The sequence below is a fragment of the Suncus etruscus genome, chromosome 3 (genome assembly GCF_024139225.1).
Source record: "Suncus etruscus isolate mSunEtr1 chromosome 3, mSunEtr1.pri.cur, whole genome shotgun sequence".
Lineage (NCBI taxonomy): Eukaryota > Metazoa > Chordata > Mammalia > Eulipotyphla > Soricidae > Suncus > Suncus etruscus.
This window is the reverse complement of record NC_064850.1, coordinates 141,109,428-141,123,918: the sequence shown is the minus strand read 5'-3', so window position 1 is coordinate 141,123,918 and position 14,491 is coordinate 141,109,428. Positions and strand designations below refer to the sequence as shown.

At 39.7% G+C, this 14,491-nt stretch overlaps 1 protein-coding gene and 1 non-coding gene across 2 annotated transcripts in view; both read right to left on the bottom strand.

Annotated features, from left to right (window-relative positions):
- The window catches only part of OSBPL1A (oxysterol binding protein like 1A), a 455,856-nt gene that overhangs the window by 377,803 nt on the left and 63,562 nt on the right, over nt 1-14,491 (bottom strand). The window lies entirely within an intron of this gene.
- LOC126005001 (small nucleolar RNA SNORA3/SNORA45 family) lies at nt 2,282-2,412 on the bottom strand. Its single transcript, XR_007494189.1, has one exon. It is a non-coding gene; the product is annotated as a small nucleolar RNA SNORA3/SNORA45 family (small nucleolar RNA).

The window sequence follows — 14,491 nt, the reverse complement described above, 5'->3', positions numbered from 1 at the left end:
GTGGTTCGAATCCTGGCATCCCATATGGTCCCCCGAGCCTGCCGGGGGCAATTTCTGAGCGTACAGCCAGGAGTGGCCCCTGAGCACTGCTGGGTGTGACCCCAACCCCCGCCCAAAAAAAAGATACAAGCCAGAAAATACCAAGATGGGATAAAGCAATAGTATAGTGGGTAGGATGCTTATCTTGCATGTAGTTGGCCTGGGTTTGACTCAGAAATAATCCCTAAGCATCACTAGGTGTGGAAGGAAGGAAGGAAGGAAGGAAGGAAGGAAGGAAGGAAGGAAGGAAGGAAGGAAGGAAGGAAGGAAGGAAGGAAGGAAGGAAGGAAGGGAGGGAGGGAGGGAGGGAGGGAGGGAGGGAGGGAGGGAGGGAGGGAGGGAGGGAGGGAGGGAGGTGAGGGAGGTGAGGGAGGGAGGAAGGAAGAGGGAGGAAGGAGGTGAGAAAGGAGGGAGGAAGGAAAGGAAGGAAGGAGGGAGGGAGGAAGAGAGGAAGGGAGGAAGGAAGAGAGGGTGAAGGGAGGGAACAAAGAGAAAGGACGGAGGAAAGGAAAGGAGAGAAAGAAGAGAAAGAGAAAAAGAAAAAAGAAAGTAAAAACAGAGAGAGAGAGAGAGAGAGAGAGAGAGAGAGAGAGAGAGAGAGAGAAATACCAATATTGCCAGCAGCAAATAATGATCAGCTTATTCCATGACCCTCAAAAAGGAATCAAAACTCTCTTGAATAATACCAAGTGAATAAAGTGACCTTGCAGGTAAAAATGACAGGCAATTTACATTGTGTGGGAGTGACAAAGGCACATTCATTGGTACTTCTGGTGACTTCAGACTCTACTCTCAGCTTATGACCATGTCAGAACTTGCCTGTTCCCTTTACATCAGGGATAACTGTGGATGGAGGCAACTGTTTCCAACCCCAATAACATGATTCACCAACATTGAAAAGTTAAACAGTTTTTGCTGCTGTTGTTTTACTGATTTTCCAATTTTTCTGCTCATTTTTCTCATTTCTAGAAGTGAATACTGTTTGTACAGCCAAATGACAAAAAAAAAAAAGGCAATAAGAAGCATGTGCAGTAACTGCAAATAACAACTCTTAACTAGAACTTCTATTAGCGATAGCTGGGAAATTTATGAACAACATAATATATGTACACATATACATATATTAACTATGATAATGGGCTGACTTCTAAAAAAGGGCCCCGCATAATCCATAGATGCTCCAGTTACAGATCAACCTTTGTTTGTTGGAAGTATGGGTAATTTTTTCCAGCTTGCAGTTTTTATGCTTCCACAAAGGCCAGATTTATATCTAAACTCTTAAGTTTACTGAATTGTCCTTCTGTTTCAGTAAAACAATATGTATTTTTGTTGCATCTCAAAAAAAAGTGACATAATACTAAAACATATCCTAAATAAGAATTTTAATATTTTTACTTGGAAAATTATGTTTATTGTTTGGGCATCAATGTTTGTGGGAGTCAAACACTAATTTTTCTTAATGCATGGAATGGATTAAGCAGTTTTGGAAAAGGTTCTAAAAATATTTGTACCAGGGCCCGGAGAGATAGCACAGCGGTGTTTGCCTTGCAAGCAGCAGATCCAGGACCAAAGGTGGTTGGTTCGAATCCCAGTGTCCCATATGGTCCCCTGTGCCTGCCAGGAGCTATTTCTGAGCAGACAGCCAGGAGTAACCCCTGAGCACCGCTGGGTGTGGCCCAAAAACAAAAACAAAAACAAAACAAAAAAAATTGTACCAATAAATTAATGACTAAACTTTAAACTGACTAATATTTTTTTCTTTATTTTCTGAGGGTCTCCTGAGCAGAGCTTGGGGGACCTCTTCTGGCAATTTTACATCAGCCAGGCCAGTGGTTCAATGCGAGACTGAGGATAAGGTAGCACTTGAGCTGTGCAGTGTCAAGGATTACCAAGGTCACTCTGGTGTGCTTGGGGGGGGGACGGACTCTAGGACTGTTTCTTCTCTGTTCTTCTCCCTAAGCTCCAGGGTTAAGGATGATATAGGCATCCTTCTTTACTGCATTATATTTCCTTATCCAATTATTCTAGAGGCCACAGGTAAGTGAGATCATCCTGTGTTTGTCTTTCTCTGGCATACTTCACTCAACATGGTATATCTGGTTCCAATCAGGTTGCAGCAAATTGCATGACTTCATCATTCCTTGTAGGATAACTGACTTTTTTTTTTAGTTTTATAATACACAACTATAGACAGAAATCTCCTGATGCTTAACAACTTACTCCAATGTAGGAGGCAGTAAGGGTATGTTTCTGACCTGGGCACTAACAGGGGCACAGATTATCCCTGCCAGTGAATCAAGATCAGCACATTCTCTTCGAGAACTCTAGCACATCAGGACAAGCAGTGTGTCAGGATGTGACTGTAGTCTCGGCAACTCTGACTTTCTAACTAGTTTCTCAGAAACTCAAAGTTGTAGGGTACCTCACACATTCTAATCCACACAAACATACTCTCTAAAATGTCTCTGTTAGAAGGGAACACTAACATGATACAGTGCTTAAAAATTTCTCTATAACATGGCCTCTCCTTTAGACACAAACTGAACTCTTTATTTCATGTCTCTAAAGATGATGACACCCTCCTCCAGATTCCAAATCAGCAGCCTGTTCCCAAGTCTGCACGCCTCCTCTACTTCACTCTCTAGTTACTCCCATCGATTATTCAGAGCTGAAGTTTATCACCCACTCTGAGAGAAAGGGTTAATATCTAATATATATATATATAAAACTCTCAAAGATCAACAACAAAACATAAATAACCCCATTTAAAATTAAAAACAGGAAGGAGAGGAACAGACACATGCTCAAAAAATAAAAAAACACAATGTCAAGTGGCATATGAAAAAGCATTTCATCATCACTGATTTCAAGCAAGTGCAAATCAAAACAACAATGGCGGGGGGCAAGCAGTAGGGCATCTGCCTTGCACATGCTAACCTAGGATGGACCTCGGTTCAATCCTCCCGTGTCTCACATGGTCCCCCAAGCCAGGAGCAATTTCTGAGCACATAGCCAGGAGTAACCCCTGAGTGTCACCAGCTGTGGCCCAAAAAGCAAAAAAGAAACAAAACCAAAAAAATAATGAGGGATCATCTCATACCAGCCAGAGTGGTTCATTTTGAAAACGTCATAAAAAGTAAGTGCTGATAGGGATATAGTAAAAGAGTTTTTATTCAGTGCTTGTGAGACTATTGCCTAGTTCAGTCTTTTTGGAAAACAGTTTGGAGATCTTAAAAAATTAAGAACAGAGCTTCCATGTGACTCCTATTTCACTGCTGAACATCTACCCTAAGAACACAAAAATACAAATTCACAAGGATATATGCAAACCTATGTTTATCACAGCAGTACTTACAATGGCCAACATCTGGCATCAACCCAATGTCAGTAACAAATGAGCAGATAAAGGTTTAGATACACCATGGAATGTGTATATGCTATGACAAAAGATGAAGTTGTGCAAATTGATGCAATTTGGACTGACTTGAGAGTGTCTTGTTACAAGTAGGAAAATGGCAAATACCAAATGGCCTTGTTCATATGCAAAATATAAAAAACAAAGCAAAGGATTATCAGGGGTCTCAAACTCAATTTACCTGGGGGCCACAGGAGGCAAAGTCGGGGTGATCCTCGAGTGCAAAGTCAGTAGTAAGCCTTGAACATTGGGGTGTGTGACCCAAACAACTAAAACAAAACAAAACAAAAAAAGATTCCTCTAGGGCAGGGCCACAAAATGTTTGAGTTTGAGACCCCTGGATTAGTTTATCCCCAATGAAAACAAACCTGTACATATCTCCAGATGTAGTGAAAGCATGAAAAATCAGAAGAATAAATTTCCTTGTCTCAACAAGTATATGTATTTTAGCATCATATTAGTGTTTCCAGCAGTCTTTAGACAGCAATATATCAACAAAGAAAAAAAAAACCTGACTACAAATGATTTGCTGTTAACAGTTTTAAGTAAAAAAAAAAAAAGATATTAGGAGCTTAAAGAGAGTACAGTGGGGTATTTGCTCTCCATGCAGTCAATCTAGATTTGACTCCTAATACTACATATAGTCAACTATATTACTCCTGCCAAGAGTGATCCCTGAGTACAGTCAGGAGTAAGCCCTGAACACCACCAGGTGTAGCTCAAAAACAACAACAAAGTCATCATCTCCTATCTCCCAAGCCAAGTATTATTCCCTAGCAGTAAGCCATATACATACCATTTTTAGTTCCTCAGGTGTATGGGGGGATGGTGGTGTTAGGGGAATATCACTATATTATACCTTTGGTTACTATTTTATTGTCTATATAAGCAAATTCATTATATTAAAATGAGGAAATTAGCTAAACAAAATATGCAGCACAAATCTATAATCTGTATAAAAATAACTAATTTATATGCTTATACCCTTATTAAGTCATTATAATGTATCATCAAACTTGTGCTGCTCATAGCAAAATATTCCAAGCATCACTGTCAACTATCTTTTTTGTTTGATTCATCAGTTACTTAAAATAAGTACGTATTTGGGGCCGGAGAGATAGCATGGGGGTAAAGCGTTTGCCTTTCATGCAGGAGGTCATCGGTTCGAATCCCGGCATCCCATATGGTCCCCCGTGCCTGCCAGGAGCAATTTCTGAGCCTGGAGCCAGGAATAACCCCTGAGCACTGCCGGGTGTGACCCAAAAACCACACACACAAAAAAAAAAAAAAAAAAAGTACGTATTTGGGGCCTGGAGAGATAGCACAGCGGTGTTTGCCTTGCAAGCAGCCGATCCAGGACCAAAGGTGGTTGGTTCGAATCCCGGTGTCCCATATGGTCCCCCGTGCCTGCCAGGAGCTATTTCTGAGCAGACAGCCAGGAGTAACCCCTGAGCACTGCTGGGTGTGGCCCAAAAAACAAAAAAAATAAAAGAAAACACGACATAAGTACGTATTTTATTTCTGCAGATTTGCATTTATACATAAATCTCCTTGATTTGGGGGTCTTTGCTTATTTTTAGATTTTAGGTCACACTCAGCAATGCTCAGGGCTTACTCCTTATAGGGCTCAGGAGTAAGGGCTCAATAGGGTGCTAGGGATAAAACAGCGAGCACTCATTATGTTTATTGTTTTATTGTTCTACTTTTTTTTTTTTTTTTTTTTTTTTTGCTTTTGGGCCACATCTGGCAGTGCTTGGTAATTACTTCGGATTGGTACTCTGGGGTTGTTCCAGCAGTGCTCAGGGGACCAGTTGGGGTTGGGGATCAAACCCAGGGCTTCCATGAAAAGTCTAAGTTCTAGTCCCTTGAGTTATCTCACTGAAACAATTACCTTTCTCTTACTGACAAATGAAACATGAATCAGGGGCCAGAGCAACTGGCAGGTAGGGCACTAGCCTTGATTGCAGCTGACAAGGGTTCGATTCCCAGCATCCCATAGTCTATCAAGAATAATTCCAGAGTTCAGGGCCAGGAGTAAACCTTGAGCACTCCCAAGTGTGGTCCCCAAACCAAAAAAAAAAAAAAGAAAAAAAAAAAAAAAAAAGGAAACATAAATCTTCAGCTAAGATCGTTCAGCTTCTTTTTTTTGGTTTTTGGGTCACACCAGCAGCACTCAGGATTTACTCCTGGCTATACGCTCAGAAATCTCTCCTGGCAGTTCGGGGGACCATATGGGGTGCTGGGATTTGAATCACCGTCCTTCTGCATGCAAGGCAAATGCTCTACCTCCACATTATTTCTCCAGCCCCTCAGCTTCTTAATCATACTACTAATGGCAGGAGAGAAAAGGACACATGCAGCTGAGAGATTTGACTTAGATTCAAGATTGTTTATATTTATATTTGATTTAGATTCCAGAGCCTTTATTACTTAGATTCAACACTGTGTTCATCTAAACCCCAAATACTTAATAGAGGACAAGAGATGTTAAACTTTCTAGATCCTTTCTTTCTAAAAGTTTATTTTTAGAGCACAGTGAAAGAGAAGCCCCTGAGTCCTGCTGGGAGTGGCCCCAAACCTATATTATGAAGATTATATATGCAGATCCTTGGCTGACTATAGAATTTCATGATTAAAAATCATGTCATGTCAACATTTTTGAAGTACTATTCAACTGTACCTTATTCAACTGTACTGCTGATGAAAAAAATATGATGCCCACAGTGACTTGTCTATAGGATCTTTATCTTTGTTCTGAAATTTTCTGACATTATGTTTGGGAGGAGGTACTTTTCATTTCTCCTGACTAGTTCCTGATGGACCCTTAAAATTGCAAATATTATCTCCTTCAGCAGCACAAATATTAAGTATTTTATTATTTTTGTTTTGGGGCTACACACGGCTATACTCGGGGTTACTTCTGGCTCTACACTCAGGAATCACTTCTGGTAGGGCCACATGGGATAACGGGGATTGAACCCAGCTCTGCCATGTATATATATTGTATTAACTCTCTGGCCCATTAAGTGCTTTACTTTATAACAATACATACCATTCTCTTAAAATCTTACAGAATTCCTCAAAGCATAAGGTATACACTGTCATGATCTGCATTGTCTCTGATGGTAAATCGTGTCTGAAATTTCTCGAAGTGAGCCTGGAGCTTAGTTCCCCTGTAGATGTACTTAATGCCAATCCACTATGCCTTCAGCAGGATTAATACTTTTTAATTCTTTTTCTTTTTTGCTATTTATTTGTTATATATATTTTTTTAATTAAAAAAAAAAAAAACAGGGCCGGAGAGATAGCATGGAGGTAAGGCGTTTGCCTTTCATGCAGAAGGACGGTGGTTCAAATCCCGGCATCCCATATGGTCCCCTGGGGCCAGGGCCGATTTCTGAGCCTAGAGCCAGGAGTAACCCCTGAGCACTGCCAGGTGTGACCCTAAAACCAACTAACCAACCAACCAACCAACCAAACAAACAAACAAACAAACAAACAGGGGCCGGAGAGATAGCATGGAGCTAGGGTGTTTGCCTTTCATGCAGAAGAACGGTGGTTCAAATCCTGGCATCCCATATGGTCCCCCGTGCCTGTCAGGAGCAATTTCTGAGTGTGAAGCCAGGAGTGACCCCTGAGCGCTGCCGGATGTGACCCAAAAACCAAAAACCAAAACCAAAAATAAAAACAAAAAAACAACCCTTCACCAGTGCAATATTCCCATCACCAATGTTCCAAGTGTCCCTCTTCCCCACCCCACCCCGGCCTGTGCTCTAGACAGGCTTTCTACTTCCCTCATTCAGTCACATTTTTGTTACTTTTAATACTTTTAATATTAATTTTAATATTTATAGTATTAAAAAGCAATTCTCCTTTATTTTCTTTTTTCTTTTTGGTTTTTGGGTCACACCCAGCAGCGCTCAGGGGTTACTCCTGGCTCTGCTCTCAGAAATTGCTCCTGGCAGACTCAGGGTACCATATGCGATGCCGGCATTCGAACCACTGTCCTTCCTGGATCAGCTGTGTGCAAGGCAAACACCCTACTGCTGTGCTATATCTCTGGCCCCATCTCCTCTAATTTATTCATGCCAGTCTTTCTGAATCTGAGATTCATGTCATTTTTGTTTCATTCTGCTTTCAGTGTCACAGTCTTTCTCATCTGGCAGGGGGAATGTGAACTATTCTAGTCCTTTTGAGAGTTCTGGTTTGTCTCCTTCATTCTGTGTCCTTTCCTAGTCTGCAAAGATGAGAAGTCAACACACTCTAGTTAACTTGAGGGCACTAACTGTCCCCTGCAATGCTATTAGGTTCCAAAGCTAGGTGTTGGCTTCTTCTTTGTATACCTTCTTTGTATACCTAAGCTCTTTGTGTCCTACTTTGAGGCTGTCAAATCCAGCTGCCAGGAAGGTGGCCAGTGTCATCTTAAGCTTACCATTTCTCATTTATCTCAAGAGATTACATAGTTCCAATTTGTCTGCTTTCCATTTCCATATGCTTTTTTTAAAAAATTCTTTTGGTACGGCCGGGAAGGTGGCGCTAGAGGTAAGGTGTTTGCCTTGCAAGCGCTAGTGTAGGACGGACCCCGGCGTCCCATATGGTCCCCCCAAGCCAGGGGAGATTTCTGAGCGTCAAACGGGTGTGGCCCAAAAAACAAACAAAAAATTCTTTTGGTTTTCTAGTTTAATTAATTTTCTAGTTTAATTAATTCTGATCTCTGTTGTTAGTTCTGGTTAGAAGTAGAAGTCACCCTTAACTCTCATCAAGTATTTCCATCTAGGGGAGCTCTGAAATAGTGCTCTAAATACATCAGCTTTGCAGCAAACATTAACTTATTATCCAATTGAATATAATTGCTGATCAATTAAAAACAGCTTAACTATTACAAACTAGGCTCAAATGGAGTCACTTATGTTAAGTCCAGGTCATCAAGCAGACTTCATTTTAGATTTGGTCTCTTTCAGAAATGAAATATTGCAAAAGCAGATCAGAAATCACCAGGTCATGTGCTTAAAGAAGACACAAACTTCAAGTTGATTTATTACAAAAAATGTGTTCTGCTAGTTTAACCTCCCTATCATTCTCCTTTCTGACTATGTTATTCACTTAATACAGCTCTAGGAGATAAAATGTAGCCACATTAATGAATTACTGATCAAGTCAATAAGAACTTAAAAATAAACCCAGTTGAATTTTGTCTTTTAACACTATTCTATACACTATTCTATTATATATATATACATATATATATAAAATTCTATATATGTGTGCAAATCTTGACTGCACTCTAGCTATAGGAATCATTTTGAGCTTCAATTTCTTCTATAAAAGAAAGATTATAATAATAACTTCTTAGCCTGTAAGAATGATTGTGTGTTTCCTGTAAAATGTCTGGCATATAAGAATATGATATATATATATATATATATATTTTTTTTTTTTTTTTTGGTTTTTGGGCCACACCCGGCGTTCTCAGGGGTTACTCCTGGCAGTCTGCTCAGAAATAGCTCCTGGCAGGCACGGGGGACCATATGGGACACTGGGATTCGAACCAACCACCTGTGGTCCTGGATCGGCTGCTTGCAAAGCAAACACCGCTGTGCTATCTCTCTGGGCCCCAGAATATGATAAATTTTTATCATTTTAATTTACAAATCAGTATCTGGGGTTTTTTTTTTGGGGGGGGGAGGGTTAATAACACTCAGTGCTCAGGATTTATTCCTTGCAGTGCTTGGGAGACCCTATATGGTGAAAGGGATCTGACCAGAGTCAGTCACATACATACAAGACAAGCACTTTAACCCCTGTATTACCGCTTCAGTCCCTGTCATAATTTTTGTTTCTTATTCTGTATTCACCTCATATCTCTCTTTTTATAAGTATTTGTAAAAAGGATTGAGAAGATGGCGCTAAGGGCTAGAGCACCTGTTTGGCATATTGGCAGCCTCTGGCTTTATCCCCAGCACAGCATGATCCCCCAAGTACTTCACAGAGTAGCTCCTGAACAGTGAAACAAAAGATTAAAAAAGAAAAACCAATCTATAAAAGTGTTTCACTCATTACCTGTCCCTAGTTAGTCATGGTTGAGCTGTTAAGAAGATTTATGAAAGAAAGCATTACTTCTATTTACAACTGAATTAATTTCATAGTTGTAGGATTTCTAAGGAAAAAAATTAAAAAGTAATCTGGTAATTTCACTCTGTACAGCCATGTACAACTTCATTTCATTTCCTGATACAAATGACAGATGTTTTTGTTCACTCCATCCTACAGATTGCTTTTATACCAAAAGTCTCAAAAATGACTCAACTAACAGAGCCATATTTTCATAATTAATATTTAAAAGTGTAAACTGAGAACAGCAATGAACTATTACTCATACTGTTAAAAAGAGTGGTCACAAAGTAAGAGTTTGATGTAAAAAGGCATCTCATAAAAAAGTAATTTTTATATGAGAGCCTAGGTTCTAAAATAGACTGGAGAATTCTTAGATCACTATTTTCATTTTCATTTTCCAGACACTTGGTGATCTGTCAAAATCAGCATGTGTATTTCTGGGAGAATTTATGCATTAAGAAGTGTCTGGAAGGTCAAGAGTTGGTATAATTCTTGAAACACATCAGAATCACTTGGAATCACTCGTGGAAAATGCAAATTCTTTGACCCCATTCTCAAAATATTTGAATTGGAAAATCTGGTGCTCTCTCTACTCCGCTTCACTGACCTCTGCCCACATTCAAAGAAGCACCATATTTGGTGTTTGCACCATATGAAGCAAATGCTGCCTGGAGCTGAAGCCTGAGTACAAGGGAGGAAAGCATCTAAAAATTATATGCGTCTTATGGTCAGTTTCGCTTTATAGAGTGAAATATACGGCATTTTATGATCCTATGAGTCTAGACAGCAAACATGATAAAAAAATTGACATTAAAAGCTTCAGTTTTCATTGAAAAATGAAGAGAAAGATGCCTAAGAATAAGGAAATTACTAAGGTTTTATATTACTATGTTCACAAAAAAATACTAACATTTATGACTAAAATACTGGTTTAGTCCATGCAATACACTATTCCAAGTACTTCATATAAGAACCCATACTCCTGGAGTCACAGAGATAGTACAGCAGGTAGGATGCTTGCCTTGTACATGGCTGACCCAGGTTGTTTAATCCTAGGCATTCCATAAATTGCCCTGTGCCCACCAGGAATAATTCCTGAGTGTAGAGCCAGGAGTAGCCCCAGAATACCACCAGATGTGGCCAAAAAACAAACAAACCAAAAAAAAAAAAAAAAAAAAGAACTCATAATCCTCATCCTAGTATTTTTAGGTGTGTAGTATTGTGAGCCAATTTTATAAACTATTTTAGAGCAGTTTTAGATTAATAGATCTGAGCAGAAGGTAGAGTGATTTCCCATATGTCATTTTCCCATCTCCACATGCTTAATCTACTCAGTCCCTACCATCACTAACATTCCTCACACAACTGTATTCTAACTGATAAACTATATGACAATTAATCTTAGGACTCATTCTAGGTGTATATTTTGTAGTTTGGATATGAACCCACCATTACGGTATCAAAGTATTTTCACTGCCCTAAAAATTCAGTGTGTTCTATTTAGTCATCCCCACTTTCTCCCTCTGTTCCATTGAAACTCTGTTGTTGTTGTTGTTGTTGTTTTTTAAGACTCCAGTTGTACCTTTTTCAAAATGACATATAGAGGAAACCATAAAGAACGTAGCCTTCTCAGGTTGGGTCCTTTCACTATATAACATGTACTTGAGATTCATACATATTTTGAAAGCTAATTTCTGGGAGTTTTGTTTGTTTGTTTTGGGGCCACATCTGTGGTTGTTCAGGGGTTACTCCTAGTTCTGCGCTCAGAAGCTGCTCCTGGCAGGCTGGGGGACCATATGGGATGCTGGGTCGGCTGTGTGCAAGGCAAATGCCCTACCACTATGCTATCACTCTAGCCCCTCTGGCTTTTTTTTTTAATCTTTTAAAAAATTGATTTAGGTGGAACCGAAGAGATAGCACAGTGGTAGGGCATTTGCCTTGCAAGCAGCCAATTCAGGACAAAAAGTGGTTCGAATCCCAGCATCCCATATGGTCCCCTGTGCCTGCCAGGAGCAATTTCTGAGCGCAGAGCCAGGAATAACCCCTGAGCTCCACAGGTGTGACCCCCCCAAAAAAGATTTAGGGTCAGAGAGATAGTACAGGGATTATGGTGCTTGTTTTGCATGTGGGCAAAACAAGTTCAATCCCCGTTAATACCCAGTAACACACATGGTTCCCTGAGCACTGCCAGGGTAATACCTGAACACAGCCACGAATAGAACTTTAGTGTGGTTTGGGTGTGGCCATTCTCCAAAACTAATTCTCCATTTTCATTCCCCAAACTAATTTATCATTCATTAGTCTACAACATTACAGAAGTACAGGGTCCTACCATACATACCTACAAAGTTTCTGTGCCATCCCTTCCCTCTAGCCATATCTCTTACAAACCTCTACTTTCATACCAGGAACCACCATAGTTTTCACCAAGTCTAGGAATTAGTTTTATGCTTTCTGTCATTTGTTTGCTTTTTGATTTATTTACTACCTGAGTGAAACAAAGTGATTTTCTTTCACTTTCTAAGTATTTCACTTAGCATAATCACCTCAAGTTCCATCCATTTTGTACTAATGGTACAATTTTATTTTTCCCCACCCCCCATAATTCTATTTTTAATAATAGGAATATTGTACTGAGCTTACATACCATAGTTTCTATATCTATCTTTCATCTCTCACTGGGTAGCAAGGTTGATTTAATGTTTTGGTTATTATGAGTAATGATGATAGCTCATTTTTTTTATACATTGAATAATATTCCACCATCTGAATATAACACATATTACTTATCCATTCACCTACAGAATGGCTTTTGTTTTGTTTTGTTTGCGGGGACACCTGGCAGTACTCAGAGGTTACTTCTGACTCTACACTCAGGAATTATTAACAGCGATGCTCAGAGCACCCTATAGGATGATGGGGATTAAACCCAGGTTGGCCATGTGCAAGGAAGCACCCTAAACACTGTACTATTGCTCCAGTTCCCCTTTTATTATTTTATTTATTTTATGATTCCCCTTTTCATTGCCTTGTAAAAGAAGGCAAATGAAAGTCAAATAAGTTGTCTAATGTCATATAGCATTAAGTATCAGAGATGAGATCTGAATTTCAGTTGAGCTCAAGAATCTGTTTTTAACCACTACACAGAGCTTCTCAACAAAAACCATACACTAAATATACTGAATTTATTATTGTTTACAATTTATTTGGGCAAGGGAAGGTCAGATTCAGCAAAGAACTTCTGGCAAAGAACTTAGTGTGGTATTATGGATCAAACCTGCGCCTCCTACAAGGATAGCATATGGTCCATCCCACTCAACTCTCCCTCCAGGCCCTAGTCAAAGCATTTGAAATCAGCTAAACTTGATTGTGTACCATCTACTTACACCTTTACTTGCAAGAAATGTTAGGTCTCCCTATCCATGACAAGATTTTCCAAAATAGTAGGCTATTTGGAGATACTGTGCTGTCCTTCATGCAAATCTTCATACACAGCTGTCTTAAAGACATACTGAAAATATAGCAGGCCTTTACACTTTAACCTTCTCATCTGACAGAAACAGAACAGAGGCTGGAGAGAGAGTACAGCAGTTAAAATACTTGCCTTGCATGCTAATCCCTGGCACCCCATATGGTCCCACAACCCTGCCAAGAGTAAGCCCTGGTGTGGTCCCCCAAAAAAGGAAGAAAGGAAGGAAGGTAGAAAGAAGGGAGAAAAGAAATAAAACTATAGCTGCTCTGAATTCAATGTAAGGCTATAAAATCCAAACATAGCTTTGATAGAAAAGTTGGCAACTACTGATTCTGCTATCATAGACACATTTATGAACATCTGAGAGTCATTACTTGCCTCCTGTCTCCTGTAAAAATTATTCTGGAGTCTATGCACTGACCGACTACCATCATTCAATCTATTCCCAATAATATCATTCATTACCTTCAAGGCCTTGCTAACCTCCTTTTTCATACCCGAAAGTAGCTTCCCTCCAATTTAATTTTCTCCTCTGGGTTTAGTGAAGAAAACACAAAAACATATTACATATTATTTATTTATTGGACAGCCAACTCTACCACCATGAAGGCATATATTTTGTCCGTTTTGTCAGTTGCTATACCTTTAAGGCCTCCAATAGATCTTGTCACAGAATAGATGCTCAATTCTTTGCTGGCTGCATAAAAACACTTAATAAAAGTAGTTGCATCACTATTGGCAGCACCGTCTATTATTTAATCTCATGCTCAGAGATCACTTCCGGCAGTACTTGGTGAGCTATATGCAGTGCTGGGGATCTAGCCATCATGAAAGTTCGTTTAGGGCTTTTTTTTTTTTTTGGTGAGGGAGGCAAAAGCACTCAGGGCTTAATCCTGGCTTTGCAGTCAGGGATCACTCCTGATAGTGCCTGGGGAACCACAGCAGGATCAAACCACATAAGCAAGGGCCTTACCTGCTGTACTATTTCTCCACCTGAAAGACTCAGGTGCTAAAAAGTCTAACTTCTAAATATCTTAGTGGTATTTTGTCCTTAAATAACTAAGGCATACCTTATAATTCCTTATATAAAATTAAGCAAAATCAGATTGCAAGATTAGAGAGATCATACAGTATGTAGGACACTTACTTTACATGTAGTCAACCTAGGACTCATCACCATATGATCTCCCAGCACCAGTGGAGTGGTCCCTCAGCAGAAAGCTAGGAGTAACCCCTAAGCAGTTTGGTAAAGTTCAAAAGCAAATAAAAAGCAAATTTCATTTAAATCAAAATGTCCTACCTCTCAATCTACAACTTTTTTTAAATTATGGGAAAATATGTAGTTTTTTCCTCCCCAAACCCTCTTCCAAGAGCAGGCAAGAATTTTTTTTTTTAATTTTTTTTTTGGGGGCCACAGTCAGTGGTGCTCAGGGGTTACTCCTGGCTATCTG